This window comes from Mixophyes fleayi, chromosome 11 (genome assembly GCF_038048845.1).
Source record: "Mixophyes fleayi isolate aMixFle1 chromosome 11, aMixFle1.hap1, whole genome shotgun sequence".
Taxonomy (NCBI): Eukaryota; Metazoa; Chordata; class Amphibia; order Anura; family Limnodynastidae; genus Mixophyes; species Mixophyes fleayi.
This window is the reverse complement of record NC_134412.1, coordinates 97,112,508-97,127,609: the sequence shown is the minus strand read 5'-3', so window position 1 is coordinate 97,127,609 and position 15,102 is coordinate 97,112,508. Positions and strand designations below refer to the sequence as shown.

The 15,102-nt window shown below is 37.3% G+C and overlaps 2 protein-coding genes across 2 annotated transcripts in view; one reads left to right on the top strand and one right to left on the bottom strand.

Moving 5' to 3' along the window:
• Positions 1–15,102, top strand: part of ARHGAP32 (Rho GTPase activating protein 32) — a 389,933-nt gene that overhangs the window by 166,235 nt on the left and 208,596 nt on the right. The gene's annotated exons all lie outside the window — the stretch shown is intronic.
• The window catches only part of BARX2 (BARX homeobox 2), a 32,751-nt gene that overhangs the window by 16,671 nt on the left and 978 nt on the right, over positions 1–15,102 (bottom strand). The gene's annotated exons all lie outside the window — the stretch shown is intronic.

Sequence of the window (15,102 nt, the reverse complement as noted above, 5' to 3'; positions counted from 1 at the left end):
AGTGCAGCCACTAAGTAGAGCCTATATGATGATAAGGGGAGTTCCCACCCTCTAAAGGTTATTAGAATATGGTATAATAGGTTCTAGGGCGCATGAAGATGGGCAGCACGGTGGCTAATTGGTTACCACTTCTGCCTCACAGCACTGGGGTCATGAGTTCAATTCGCAACCATGGCCTTATCTGTGTGGAGTTTGTATGTTCTCCCCGTATTTGCATGGGTTTCCTCTGGGTGCTCCGGTTTCCTCCCACACTCCAAAAACATACTCGTAGGTCAATTGGCTGCTATCAAAATTGACCCTAGTCTCTCCCTCTCTGTCTGTGTATGTATATTAGGGAATTTAGACTGTAAGCTCCAATGGGGCAGGGACTGATGTGAATGAGTTCTCTGTACAGCGTTGCGGAATCAGTGGTGCTATATAAATAAATGGTGATGATGATAATGGCAGGTATGTTACAGATAAATGAACTTTAATGTGATAGGTATCATTGTGACATCATCAATAAATATTCTGGCCAGAATAACATACAGAATTATGACATACATAAGCAGCAATGTAGTGAGATGCTGGTAATACCGCAGGTTGTGGGCTGCAAGAAGTAAATTAAAGCAGTTCAAAAACAAATATTCACTTAAAAATGAAGTGCAAATATGCAATTTATGTCTATGGAAAAGTAGGTCCGTCCAGTGGATGATGCAAAGTATATGAAGATAATTGAGAATGGTTCAACATTGTATAGTTCCATACATAGACTGTTGAAGTCAAACTTGTCCAGATGTTGTGGGAAATATTCCCAATAACTCACATTTGTGAAAAGATGTTGCTTGTAGAGTAGTAACGTTCCTCTCCTATAGTCCGGGCACTCCTTCCCTCCCCGAATGCAGGTGGCGCTGCTCGCTCGTGGGTCCCATTGGAGACGTTTAGTTTCCAAGGCTGCGCATGCGCAGTTTGACCTCGGTGTTTGCCAGCTGGTGATGAAGCCGTGTTGTGGTTGCAGCATGCGTGTATGCGGGCAATGTTTGAATGATTGTGGCAGCTCCTGGTGTTGAATATGGAATACTGCCAAAGTTGGTGTTGAAAGTTGAAAAATATAATATTAATCGAACCGGTTTCGCCCTTCAAAAGAGTATGGGCTTCCTCAGGGATACGTGCAAACAAACTGACTGCTTGTCCTGGTCAGTATTTATGAAGGCTAGTCATTGGTTCCAGGTGTAAGTCGTCCATTGCTGATCAGTGACCTGCAGAGTCTGCTGGGTCCTAAGAAGACTCAGTTTACACAGCTAATTGCCAGTCCTATAATATTTGAACAAGGTTGTTAGCTGAACAAAATACTTGTTTGTTCACTTACTAAAATAGCAAAAAGTCTTTCACTATTGAGACAACCAATGGGTTATATTCATTGACGTAATTATGGAAAGCTTTCAATTTGTATACAATGCAGTTAGTTTGGAAGGTTCTTAATTAATGTATAGTGAGAGTTGATTAATCTGCTGTGTCGTGGGGTAAAATGCATCCATGATAGGTTAAGAGGTAGGTTAGTGCTCCACAGGTAGGTGTTAGTATGTGGGCACTGAGCCTTGTTTGATTTTGATTTTATTTGAATTGTTACAGGATGTCTAATATTATCACATTAAAGTTTATTTATCTGTAACATACCTGCCATTATATATCTTCATGCGCCCTAGAACCAATTATACCATATTTGTAGAATTATGCCCACATAGATCACCCACAAAATCCTTACAACACTTTAGCAAAGTTCATAAATCACAGAGACACAGAATATTGGGACAAAGTAGGTTAGGTAAAAGAAGGGAAATGTGGGAGAGGGAGGTGAAGGAGAAATGGACATGGTAGAGAGATTTGGGAAAGGAATGGAAGAATAGAGTGGAAGAAGATATGGAAAGGGTAGGGAGGGTGTTGGAGATTAAAAGTATTGTAAAGTGGAAATAGAGACGGACATTGAATTGGGGGTGTGGGAATGAAGTAATAGGAGAATGGATATTTGGAAAAGGAAAGTGAAGGAGATAGAGGGAAAGCTGAATGGAAAGTGGAAATTACGGTGTTGTGGGAACAAAGGAATGGAAAGTGGGACGGGAGACATGAAATTGGGAATGAAGGAATGGATAGGAGATTGGAGACTTGGGAAAGAGAAGTGAAGACATTTAATGGAAGATGAAATGTAAAGAGCGAGTTGGAAGAATTAATGGAATGAGGAGAAGTGAAGATAAAGAGGTGAAGGAATGGAAAGGAGTAAGGGGAGATGTAGAAAAGTGAAATTGGGGTCGAGCGTTAGACTAAAACTAGGGTGCAGACACCTGCATCGGTAGCACTCAGGTTACTTCACTTCTACCATCAAATCTGGCAAGGGAAGGTTCTGTAGCATGGAATATAAACCATGCTCTAATCCAATGAGCCATGGCTGGAACCACAGCTAAACAATGGTGTCCCCAGATAAAATCCTAAATCTGAGAATAAAATAAATATCCTGCCACATACTACATATTTAGCTGTAGCTGCTGATAATTTACATGGTGTGGCACAAATACAAAACGTTCCCATTCTGCTACCTGCCTCTCATTAATTTATCCTGACAGTGGAGTGTGCCAAGAAACTCCCAGAAAATCCATTAATATTTCTTGTTGCCTCTGAGGCTATCATTACATCTATTATTTGCTGTGGTGATGTCCATAACCTCATGTTGCCAGCGTGGGAGTATCTGCCCTAATGTTTTCCTCTAATGCTGAATGTCACAGCAGAAGGATTGGAGAGATCTGACTTTTTCTCTTGAGAGTTCTGTTACTTACATCCTCAGCTACTTCTGTTATGTGTTATTATAACTTAGCCAAGGAGGGGGATGTTTAGTATGAAGTACATTATGTCGCTTCTGTCTATAAAGACAAACAGGTACAAATCTAAATTGCATAAATGACCAGAAAACCAAGTTTTTTAGGCTTAGTTATATGACTTCCATATTTTGTAAAAAAAAACAAGCCTGTACGTGTAAGTGTTCTGATGTGTCTCCTAAGCTCACACATTTTAGGCTTTACATGGCATTAGCAACCCTTAAATAATTGTATCTGTCTCAGGAAGTCCTCACCTTTCCCATGACAGCTGCGTTAGGTACATTAAATAAACTTTTTTGATAACTGTGCATTATGTAATTTTAAATATTTATTTCATTTTATTGACAGCGGTAGTATGATCGTGTGTTATTAACCATGTGTTTGGACTACTAGGTACATACGTCTGGGTTTATTTAATAGTTATGTGAGTTTATACAAGCTAGCCTAAAGACGTTCCAGCAGCTAGTTGCAGGAGACTGAGCATAGACCCTAGGCAGGATTATGGGCTAAAAGTGGCACTTAGTGCATATTGTACACGGTTATGTGTCATCCAGCTACAGGTTGCTGTGCACCGCGTCCCCATCACAATCTGTTAACTTTACTGTTTATTTTATTCACTAAATCAATGTATATTGGGTCTCCTCACTCAAATGAACAAAAGCTCCTTCCACTATATAACTCTCAGTCTGTGACTTCCTGCTGCCTCCATTCCCCTCCTCACATCATGTCACTGCCCCTGTCACATGCAGCCCTGTCCTCAGTAACACATCACTTATCTCCTGATATACTCTGTGCTGCTGGAGGACCCTGCTCCTTCCACTATATAACTCTCAGTCTGTGGCTTCCTGCTGCCTCCATTCCCCTCCTCACATCATGTCACTGCCCCTGTCACATGCAGCCCTGTCCTCACTAACACATCACTCATCTCCTGATATAGTCTTTGCTGCCATGGACATTCCGACGATGTGATTGGCTTCAAGTTACTTGGTCCTCATCCACTTCAAAACTCAGGATATCCTGGACAAAGAGTAGATGAAGATCAAATGCAATTAGCTGTTCTGATCTCGGTCAAACACAATGTCAAAATCATTCTTGCTTCCTGGGTCCCCCTCTTAGCTCTCACAGAGTAGAACATGGGCCTCTTCTAAGTATGCGCAACCTGAGCCGGTCAGAATAGGCCTTATTCTGTTCTTGAATAGGGTGGGGGGACTGAGGTGGTAGCAAGGGTCTCGCAGGTGGGTGTGACCCGGCATGCTAGGGCCCCCTCACCCCATAGCTGCACCCACTATAGTCCCACCCCTTAAATGTCATAAACCGTCATCACTGAGTTTATAAACTGGGAGTAATGTGCCCTTTCTCACTTATTACTATTAACATCAACAGAAGGTTTCTTTAGAATTTCCTCTGCAACATTTAGGACTCAAGATTCTCATCTTCAATTCCAAAAGGAAACACAGCAGGTTAGACATCTACTGATCTCTATGCTGGGACGCAAGTTACAATGTCATGATCTGGTGTCTACATGATGAGGTCATCAGATGCAAATCTCTTATTGTTTTCCTCAAAGACAATTTACTAAAACTATTAACTTTTTAAAAGATGATTTCACAATCCAGCCTTGGGCACAGTACATACAGACCCTACATATTCTCCTCTTGTTTGAATGTGCTCAGTGCTCTTCCCCTGGCTCTCACATTATGAGCTGCGGGAGTATTCTGCAGTTGTTCTGGCTGCATACACCGCTTTTCTGTCTTCCCTGCAGCCTCTGGGAACTATTCCTTATGGGGAGATGAAAGCAGCCGCTATTCCGTTCTTAATACACAGAATGCACTGATCTGTCATCAACATTACATGTGTCATGATATGCCTCATAACTAAATATCTCTAACGGGGGCGCACACAACACTGTGAGTAAATGAATGTCTTATACCACAACATATCATTCATAGTCGACTCTCTCTTCTATGTGATACATTTTCCTTCCCACAACAAACAAGAAGTATTGTTACATGTTCTCAATATCAGTCGCTCAATAATAACACATTATTTTTCTGATCACTTGCTTGTACAATGCAACATATTCATGCTAATTGAATTATCTTGGTTTCTATTAATTCAATTTACAGAAAATAAACATTATGTACAAAAAACTAAAAGGTTTACATGGTAAACACTAAAAAATACACAGAAGTTAACAAACTTTTACAAATTTATTATTCAAAATGTTTGTGTAGAAAGGCAATTTTTTTGTAGTTTGATAGTTAAAAACAATCACCATGAAACATCCAGGATACTTGTCAAATCCAAGTTGTTGTTTTTTTTAAGTGTTGACAGATTTTCTGTTTCTATCTCACTTATAGGAAGGCAATAATGGCAATTTAACTCCGACTTTGAATGACAGAAATGTCAGTAGAGATCAATTACTCAATGTCATTTTACAGCTAATATTATTTTTGTTTACTATAATGTCACAGAATATAATAATAATAATAATACAATGTAGAGTACTACAACCAATTTTGCCAACTGATCTTTGCAATTAAAAACAAACACAGTATTGGAAATGATGAATTCTGCATTTACAGGCTGCAATTTCTCACCTTGTTCTTGATTTCTGGGGTGCTGAGAGGAAAAGGAGCTGTGACAGCCTTAGGTGGATCCGTCACTGTGGAGCTGTTCTGAAAGGTTATGGGTGAATTACAAAGTTCATTCTCTTTTAATAACATAATGCTGTGAGAGGATTCAGAGCAGGGCTCAGTCAGTGACAATATACAGACATCGTCTGCTTGAACTTCGGTGTTTATATGTTGCATTATGTGAGAAACTGCCCTTTAAGAGTTCTTACAGTACTGCAAGTATACAGAATATAACTATGGTTTTTCCGTTGTACTAATAGGTGTATAACTTTGGTTTTTGTGGAGCATTCAATGGTGATAATGTCCAATAAATACAATATATCCTTTATAATTGAATGAATGTAAGATGTGACGGGCAGGGTCCGCTCTCTCATTTGTCTGCTTGTCCTTGTTATAATGTATGATGCATATGTACACGGTACTGCTACTTTCCACCATTTTACGTCAGATATATTTATTCTAGGTTTTACTATTGGCTAATGTGCTCTTAGAGATTAGCTGGTTTCTGTATTACTGTTGTATTAATACATAATTATTGTATGTTCTATTTTGTATTGACGTACTCTTGCTGTATGGCGCTGCAGAATCTCTGGCATTATATAAATAAACGATGATGATTTATATTTATATTCTTTCCAGTGATTTAGTGCAGTCTGATCATTGTGACAGTTTCACGTTGTGCAGTCATATAATTGCTGTCTCTTTCGATAAGAGATTGTAGTTGTTTATAATTTTGATGGGTTCTCTGTATATAGATGTGCTGACACTCACACCTGCTTCTATATCTCCAGAGCTGCCAGTTGCAGACCTCTCGCAGATACTGAAATCCTCAATTAGCATTTCTCTCTGTGTGTCCAAGTTACTTAAGAAATGGCGACCAACGATAATTATATCTGCCCATCAGACAGACTGACAGCGCATTGGCAACAAGTATAATTAGGGCTTTAAGATCTGCACATTACTGGGGAGCGTTCACTCGCAAGGTACTTACACTGGGTGTGCGATTCTAAAATGTAATTTAGAGAGAGAGAGTGTGTGGCGGAAATGGGGGGTAGAAGGGGTATGTCATACCGCCACTTCTCCTACTGCCTACATTGTAACACTATTACGTACCAGTCACTTATATAATATATGTGTGTGTGTGTGTGTGTATATATATATATATATATACGTCCTGCTGCCTACATTGTAACACTATTACGTACCAGTCACTTATATTATATATATATGTGTGTGTGTGTATATATATATATATATATATATATATATATATATATATATATATATATATGTGTGTGTATATATGTGTATATATCTATATCATATCATTACAAATAACACTACACAGTACAATAGTTCACATCCACACAATATCTGTAACTGTGGGCAAGGTACAAGGACAAGGTAATTTACTTATATAGTGCCTACATATTGGCATATTGGACAGCACTTTACATCAGTCCCTTCCCCAGGGGAGCTTACAATCTATATTTCCTATCACATAGACACTCACACTAGGGATAATCTGTCAGCAGCCAATGAACCTACCAGATTGTCTTAGTAGTGTGGGAGTTAACAGAAGCACCCGGAGTACACCCACCCAAAGACGGGACATGTAGCGAAAGACTGAGAATACTCTTTGAATTATTAGCCGCTTTGTCAGTTGGTTATTTGTTCTTCCTTGTTTATCCTTTATAATAAAAGTAATAATGTAGTACACGCCAATCACTGCAACAAGAAGGTACGCAGTGCGGTACAGACCCACAGGCTCTGTCAGGCTCATATGGCGGCAGAGATACATAGAGATCATCTTCAGCAATTTTTCCAGGGAAGAAAGGGTTTATCTGACGTTGTTTATTACATTTTGTGTTTAATTCTACATATTGGTAATTTTGTGGATAAGTATGACCCTACAGAGCGATTGTCTTCTGGAGCGTAGAAATAGCAATGATATTTTCTTTGTCAGTATCCTGCCTCTTTTAATATTAAATTTGTATTTGGGCTAATCCTAAAATATAAATTGGATAAATCAGATTAATATTTAGAATAAACTCCTCGGAGTAATCATGGGTTGTGCTGCTAAACATCATTTAATCTACTTTTAATAAATTATATTAACATGGTCGCATTTGTGGCCCCAAAATTAGTGCTCTCTGCACATGCTCAGATGTAATTAAGAGTTTTGCACGCCAAGAACGCAATTTGCATCCAACTTAACATGAGCCCCCTATGCGTGTGTACAGTGATAACCATAATCACATGATCTGCCACAGAGAGAAAGACTGTACAACTACTGCCTCTGTTCCTGTTTACTGCCTATAACCAATATATGTCTCTCTATATTACACAATTGTATAGCACTGATAATAATACACTACATGGGAGAAAGACAGGTTCCTGATTATACTGCAACTATCCAATAACAAATAATGATGGTGACGGGTATATATAATCCACTACCCCTAGGACACAGGGTTTACAGCGGTTTATTTCAGATGATCTCCTATTTATATAAGTGTCTAATGTTGTATTGAAAAAATCTGAATAGTAACGCACATTAATGTCCATATAAATGCCATGAAAACTCCCCTCTGCACGTTTATTTATAATAAAACTTGTTTTTCAACTACTTCTAATAGAACTGAATGCATGAAACCATCACTTTCACTGGAAACGTGTGAGCAAGCGTGTATAAGACCCTCATTCTGCAAACCCCCTACTCCGATTTCATTGTGCTTCTTTCCTTCCAGACACAATTTACTACACAAGATATAGGAAGGACATTAGTGTTTTATATTCAAGAATTATATATATATATACATACACAATGGGTTCTATAAGTAGTTATACAGCTCTGTGTTTACATAACCTGAGATCATAAAAGTATTATGAAAGCAAATTTATTTGGTGCCTCTATCATCATTATTATTAATATTTATTTATATTCAGATAGAACATAACTTGAACAGTAAGTAGAATCACAGAAATATGAAAACAGTTACACCTACAGAGCATACATGGTGTCAATAATAAACTGTTGGGACTCGCAGAGAATATAGCAAAAGACATGAGGGAGATGGACGGGAGACAATAGGCAGCGAGGATCCTGCCCATGAGAGGTTACATTCTAGCAGTAATATGTTTCATCAGGCTGTAAGACCTGTGAGTATACACTTTATTTGTGTGCTACGAATTACTAGTTATTTTTATTATTTTTTCATGCTAAAATTCACAGTAAATCTAAGCACTTATTTTACCCAGCCCAAGATTGTCCTCTAGCCCTATCCCTTCCCCTCCACCCCTCAATATATATTTAAATATTTATTTCTATTAGAAATATTTTGTTTTTATTACAATAAATATTTGATATGGCTCCCAGACTTATAACAGTATCAGTAATACTTAGGTATAAATTAGGAGTATTTTCCGTTGAATATTTTTCCTATGATAATATTTATTTAAAAAAAAAACAAAGTACACTTGATTTAAATTAAAATATCTTTTCACAAACAATATTTAAAATGAAATTAACATGTTGAGAGAACTTACTGTTAGGAAGAAAGCAAAAAAAAATGGATCAAATTTGCACCATGGCAAGTGCTGGGGCAGATGTAAAATGTGCAGACAGATTTAGAGTTGGGGGTTTGACGTGTATTAGTGAAACTCTGTGCGCTACATGCAAACGCAGCCAGTATTTTCTCTGCTTGCAAAATAAATAAATGCGTTTCCCCCCTTGTACCGGAACATGGTTTGTCCAGGAGCAGGTTTTCTCCTTTGTTTGCTTTGCTTCTAACTCTAAATTACACCAAACTGTTAATTTTAAAGATTGTTTGTGAAAATATATTTTAATTTAAATTAAGTGAGCTTTAGGGTTTTTTTAAGGCCTTTCGTGGACACAGATTGATCTCAATTTGATAAACCCAGACACATATTGCAATTTAATTGTTTTCAAATACTAGACAATCAGAATTAACATAGATGACCATACTTCTGAGAGATCCTTTCTGTTACATTGCCTCCTTTAGGAAATTCATGTTTCAATCACTTAGCAATAAATGTAAGATCTCATCATAAGACACATTTGTTGTACAGACTTATGTTGGTCATTTTAAACTACTTGAAGAGGTCTGCTTATGTACGTTCAGAAGTATGTCCATGCGTAGTATACATCAATTTTCATTTTTTTACTCTAAAATAAATATTGTAAATGCTATATCTTATCTCATACAGTGACATTACTGTTATGTAAATATCTTTATACATCAAGAGCAGATGCAATTTAAGATCAGTTTGCTTTTGGAAAATCACGTATATATTTAAATGTTCATTTCACAATGTTGTTTAAAGTGTGTGTTGTAACACTCCGTCTTATACCTGTGAAATGTTTTATATCTCAAAGAGATTTATTTACAGTTTATCCCATACTGCACTTTTCGACGAATGCACTTTAGTTTAAGCAGATAGGACATAGTTTTCCATATCGTATTAAGGTTTTTTTTTATGATTTAGCTCTTATGTTGCCTGTGTGAGATTGGTGGAAACGCTAGCTGCTTCTACAGAGCTGCCTTTTCTAAGCTTAATGTCAGCAATGTGTTGGGTGCAGATGGAAGACTGCAGTTTATTCTGTGATTCTGCAGATTTTCTTTGGAACTGTCAAAGAGACCTCTGTAAATATCCGTAACAACTGCAATCTCAGTTATTAGGGAACATGTATCTCACAAGCCGATCAAATCTTAGACGTCTTAGTTGTGCTACTTATATCACTATTTACAGGGTGCTCTCTGTATAGAATGTGTATGTCATGCCTATGTTTGTGTGGGGTTATCTGAGTGCTTACACTTTCCTGGGGGCCTTATTTTGAGTTAGGAGCAAAGCAAACAAAAGGAGCAAATTTGCACCTGGACAAACCATGTTACAATGCAAGGGGTGCAAGTTGACTTATTTTTTTTCACACAAGGAAAATACTGGCTGTTTTTTCATGTAGCAGACAAATACTTGATAGCTTTATTTTTACACTGAAATTAATGTTGATCTATGACATGCCGTATACCAAATATAAATCTTTTCCTTCATTTTAAATTTACATCCCCCTATAACCTTTTATTTATATAGCGCCGTTAGCACATCAGTCCCTGCCCTACAGACTAGGGTCAATTTGTTAGCAGCCAATTAACCTTCTAGTATGTTTTTGGAGTGTGGGAGGAAACCAGAGCACCCGGAGGAAACACACGCAAACACAGGGAGAACATACAAACTCCTCACAGATAAAGCCATGGTCAGGAATCAAACTCATGACCCCAGTACTGTGAGGCAGAAGTGCTAACCACTTAGCCACCGTGCTGTCCTACAAGGCAACATGGTTTTGCCCAGGTACTACTTTACTTTGCTTTGCTCCTAACTCAAATTCAGGCCCATAGTATGCTGAGCTGGATGAATCTCCCCTGATAATCAGCATTATCAGTTTGTAACTTACACCAGGGTAGAGCACCCTCAACAGATGTATCCTGACAGTCATATCTGCCCCCAGCTCTCATCAGTAGCATTTACTTCAACATGCCCTTACTGTACTTGTCTTACCCCTTGCCTCGTACTTCTCTTACGCTTGCACACCACATGCCTTGTACTTGTCTTTTGCTTGCACACCCTTTGCCTCGTACTTCTCTTACGCTTGCACACCTCTTGCCTCGTACTTCTCTTACGCTTGCACACCCCTTGCCTTGTACTTGTCTTACGATTGCACACCCCTTGCCTCGTACTTTTCTTACACTTGCACACGCCTTGCCTCGTACTTCTCTTACGCTTGCACACCCCTTGCCTCGTACTTCTCTTACGCTTGCACACGCCTTGCCTCGTACTTATCTTACGCTTGCACACCCCTTGCCTCGTACTTCACTTACACTTGCACACGCCTTGCCTCGTACTTCTCTTACACTTGCACACGCCTTGCCTCGTACTTCTCTTACGCTTGCACACGCCTTGGCTCGTACTTCTATTACGCTTGCACGCCCCTTGCCTCATACTTCTCTTATGCTTGCACACCCCTTGCCTCATACTTCTCTTACGCTTGCACACCCCTTGCCTCGTACTTCTCTTACGCTTGCACACCCCTTGCCTCGTACTTCTCTTACGCTTGCACACGCCTTGCCTCGTACTTCTCTTATGCTTGCACACCCCTTGCCTCATACTTCTCTTACGCTTGCACACCCCTTGCCTCGTACTTCTCTTACGCTTGCACACCCCTTGCCTCGTACTTCTCTTACGCTTGCACACGCCTTGCTTCCCCTTGATCCACCTCTATAGGTATAAGGAGTCATACACAAGATGTGACTGACTCTGCATATAAATTTAAACATAAGTCTTGTTTGTGGACATGCGCAGTAGTGATATTTGTATTTTAAGCTACTCAATGGACGTCCAACATGATGTCTTGGATTGTAAGCTCCACTGGGTTATGGACTGATGTGAATGAATAAATAGATCTGAATGTAATGGGCTATATAAATAAAGGATAATAATGATAATAATCTATCATATTCCTTTACGTTCCTGGGCTAGTGCACCCATCAATGTAAGACTGAGTGGTATTTCTGCAGCCCTGGCGTTCCTGCCAGCCATTCATTCCACTGCTCCGTCTGACACGTTATATTGTTCCTGTCAGGAGTGAGAATATACAAATGCTTCTTCAGACAAAGCTCTATTGTGCACTGATGGTTTTAGCTGTCCAAAAGCCTCCTCATTCAGCAACACTAATAACCCCACAGCCGTGAATATGTTGTCTCTTCTCTGTGATCTTTCCCAACATGTTCTGTCATCTCTGGTATATGTATGTGATATGAGGTCCTGCTGAATAATATGTGTATACCTAGATGAGAGAGCATAAGTCTGCGTGATCACCTACACTCTCTGTGTGGAACTAATGTATAGAACACAGCATTACTGATGTCTGTATATACAGTGTCCAGCATGGCTGCTGCCTATGTGCTAATTATATACAATGTCCAGCATGGCTGCTGCCTATGTGCTAATTATATACAGTGTCCAGCATGGCTGCTGCCTATGTGCTACTTGTATAGTGTCCAGCATGGCTGCTGCCTATGTGCTACTTATATACAGAGTCCAGCATGGCTGATGTCTATATGATATTTATATACAGTATCCAGCATGGCTGCTACCTATGTGCTACTTATATACAGTGTCCAGCATGGCTGATGTCTATATGATCTTTATATACAGTGTCCACCATAACTGCTGACTATGTGATGCTTATATACATTGTCCAACATGGCTTCTGCCTCTATTAGACACATCCATTATAAATACAGGGTCTGTGACTTCTAAGCACCTGTTGTAAAGCAGGATATCGGCCACTGCTACATACCAATCATCGTATCCATCATACACACCAACACGGAGCCTGTGGCATTAGCAATTCTTCCTGTCCAATCAGGAGTGGAAAACAATCTATCCCTCACACGGGAATGGACATGTGAGAGGGGAAGATCTGCAGAGCTGGCGATCAGTAAAAGCTTAAGTTATTTACTCCAGGTCAGAGCATAAAAGCGACTAATAAAGAAGGAGATCCCTATTTTTGTGAACGCAGCCTTCGTCTATATCATATATTCAAGAGAATATATTCATATATCAACAACTAGTTGGGGATGAAACTGACAGAGACCAATACAGGGATCTTCTATTAGCGCTGCAATGTTATATAAGAGTTTCTCATATCCCGTACGGCTGTCATACCTGGATGTATGAAGCATGTACTGCGGATATAGCGCAAATACATCCCACGTTTACCGGCTAGTGGGAGGAAATGGATCATCCTACCTACCAGTGCTGGGAGTACCACTACTGTTAATAACATTATTACCAATACTACTACTGATACATATACTAATAGCAATAATACTACTATTACCACCAATAATAATGCATGTACTAATAACAATAATACTACTAATAACACCTCTAATAATAATATGTATACTAATAGCAATAATACTACTAATACCACTTCTAATAATAATAATACATATACTAATAGCAATAATACTACTATTACCACCAATAATAATACATATACTAATAGCAATAATACTACTAATACCACCAATAATAATACATGTACTAATAACAATAATACTACTAATACCACCAATAATAATACATATATGTATAACAATAATACTACTAATACCACCTCTAATAATATTACATATACTAATAACAATAATACTACTATTACCACCAATAATAATACATGTACTTATAACAATAATACCACCAATAGTAATTCATATACTAATAACAATATTACTACTAATACCACCACTAATAATAATATATATATAAAAATTAAAACAAAATATATATAATAATGACAATAATACTTATAATATAAATACAATTCCTACTGTTTATAATAATAATAATAATAATAAGAATACTACTACTAATGCCATTAGTAGTAATAATGATAATAATAATATGTATACTAATAACAACGATTAAAATACTACTACAACTACTATTAATAATAAAACCTATATTAATAGTAGTAACAATAAAACTAATATGAATAAAATACAAATCCTATTACTAATGTAATAAAATGAATAATAATAATAATACTACTACTACAAATAAAAGTACAAATAGTGCTTCAAATAATACAAATACTACTACTAATAATACTAGTACTATTACTACTAAAACTAATAATATACCTTAAATTAATACTACAAAAAACCTAATAATACAAGTGCTAATATGAATAATATGAATACTACTATTTATAATAACACAGTTATGCTAATTATAATATTATGAATAATAATCAGTAATGACAACATAATAATATTAATAAGAAAATTACTGCTAATGGTAATATGAATAATAGGAATAATATCTACTGCGTATATTTTTTATTATATTAACTTTATTCATATTATAACTATTATTATTATAATTAATATTATTAATAATAAAATTGTTATTATTAGTCATAGTAGTCACATCTTGAGTTTTTGATAGGAATCTGTTACCTCTCACTTTATATGTATGCTCTACATTCATGTACATATTATTTTGTCTTTGTGTAGGTCATGTTTAAGGAGATAATACATCTGTCTTCACCATTAATCAGCATGATTGTTATTTGTCAGTAGTGAGGGTGAATATAAAACTGGATTGGAAAGAATTTGTTTAAGCAATGATTATGTATCCTAACTGAGACACAGAATAGTTCAGTATGTTATTTCTGCATCTATTGTTTCCAAAATGAATTTATCACATAACATAGGTCATACTCTATAACTTAATTTAGAACATAGTGGACATAATATTTATAATAATGTGTTGTATAATAATGTATAATATATGGAATAATGCAATACCTACTGGTAAGTATATGGATATTAGAAGTCACCAAGGACTTCTGTGACCATTTAAAAGCAAAATGCTTGTAATATCAGCAATAATTTACAGTAAGTTGGTGCATTGCTGCTGGTAATATCCACGTTTTCCAAATTAATATTGACGTAATGAAATCAGCACCTGCCATGTATGACAGTATGATATTCAGGGATGTATAAATATGTTAGCATCACTTGTAAGTA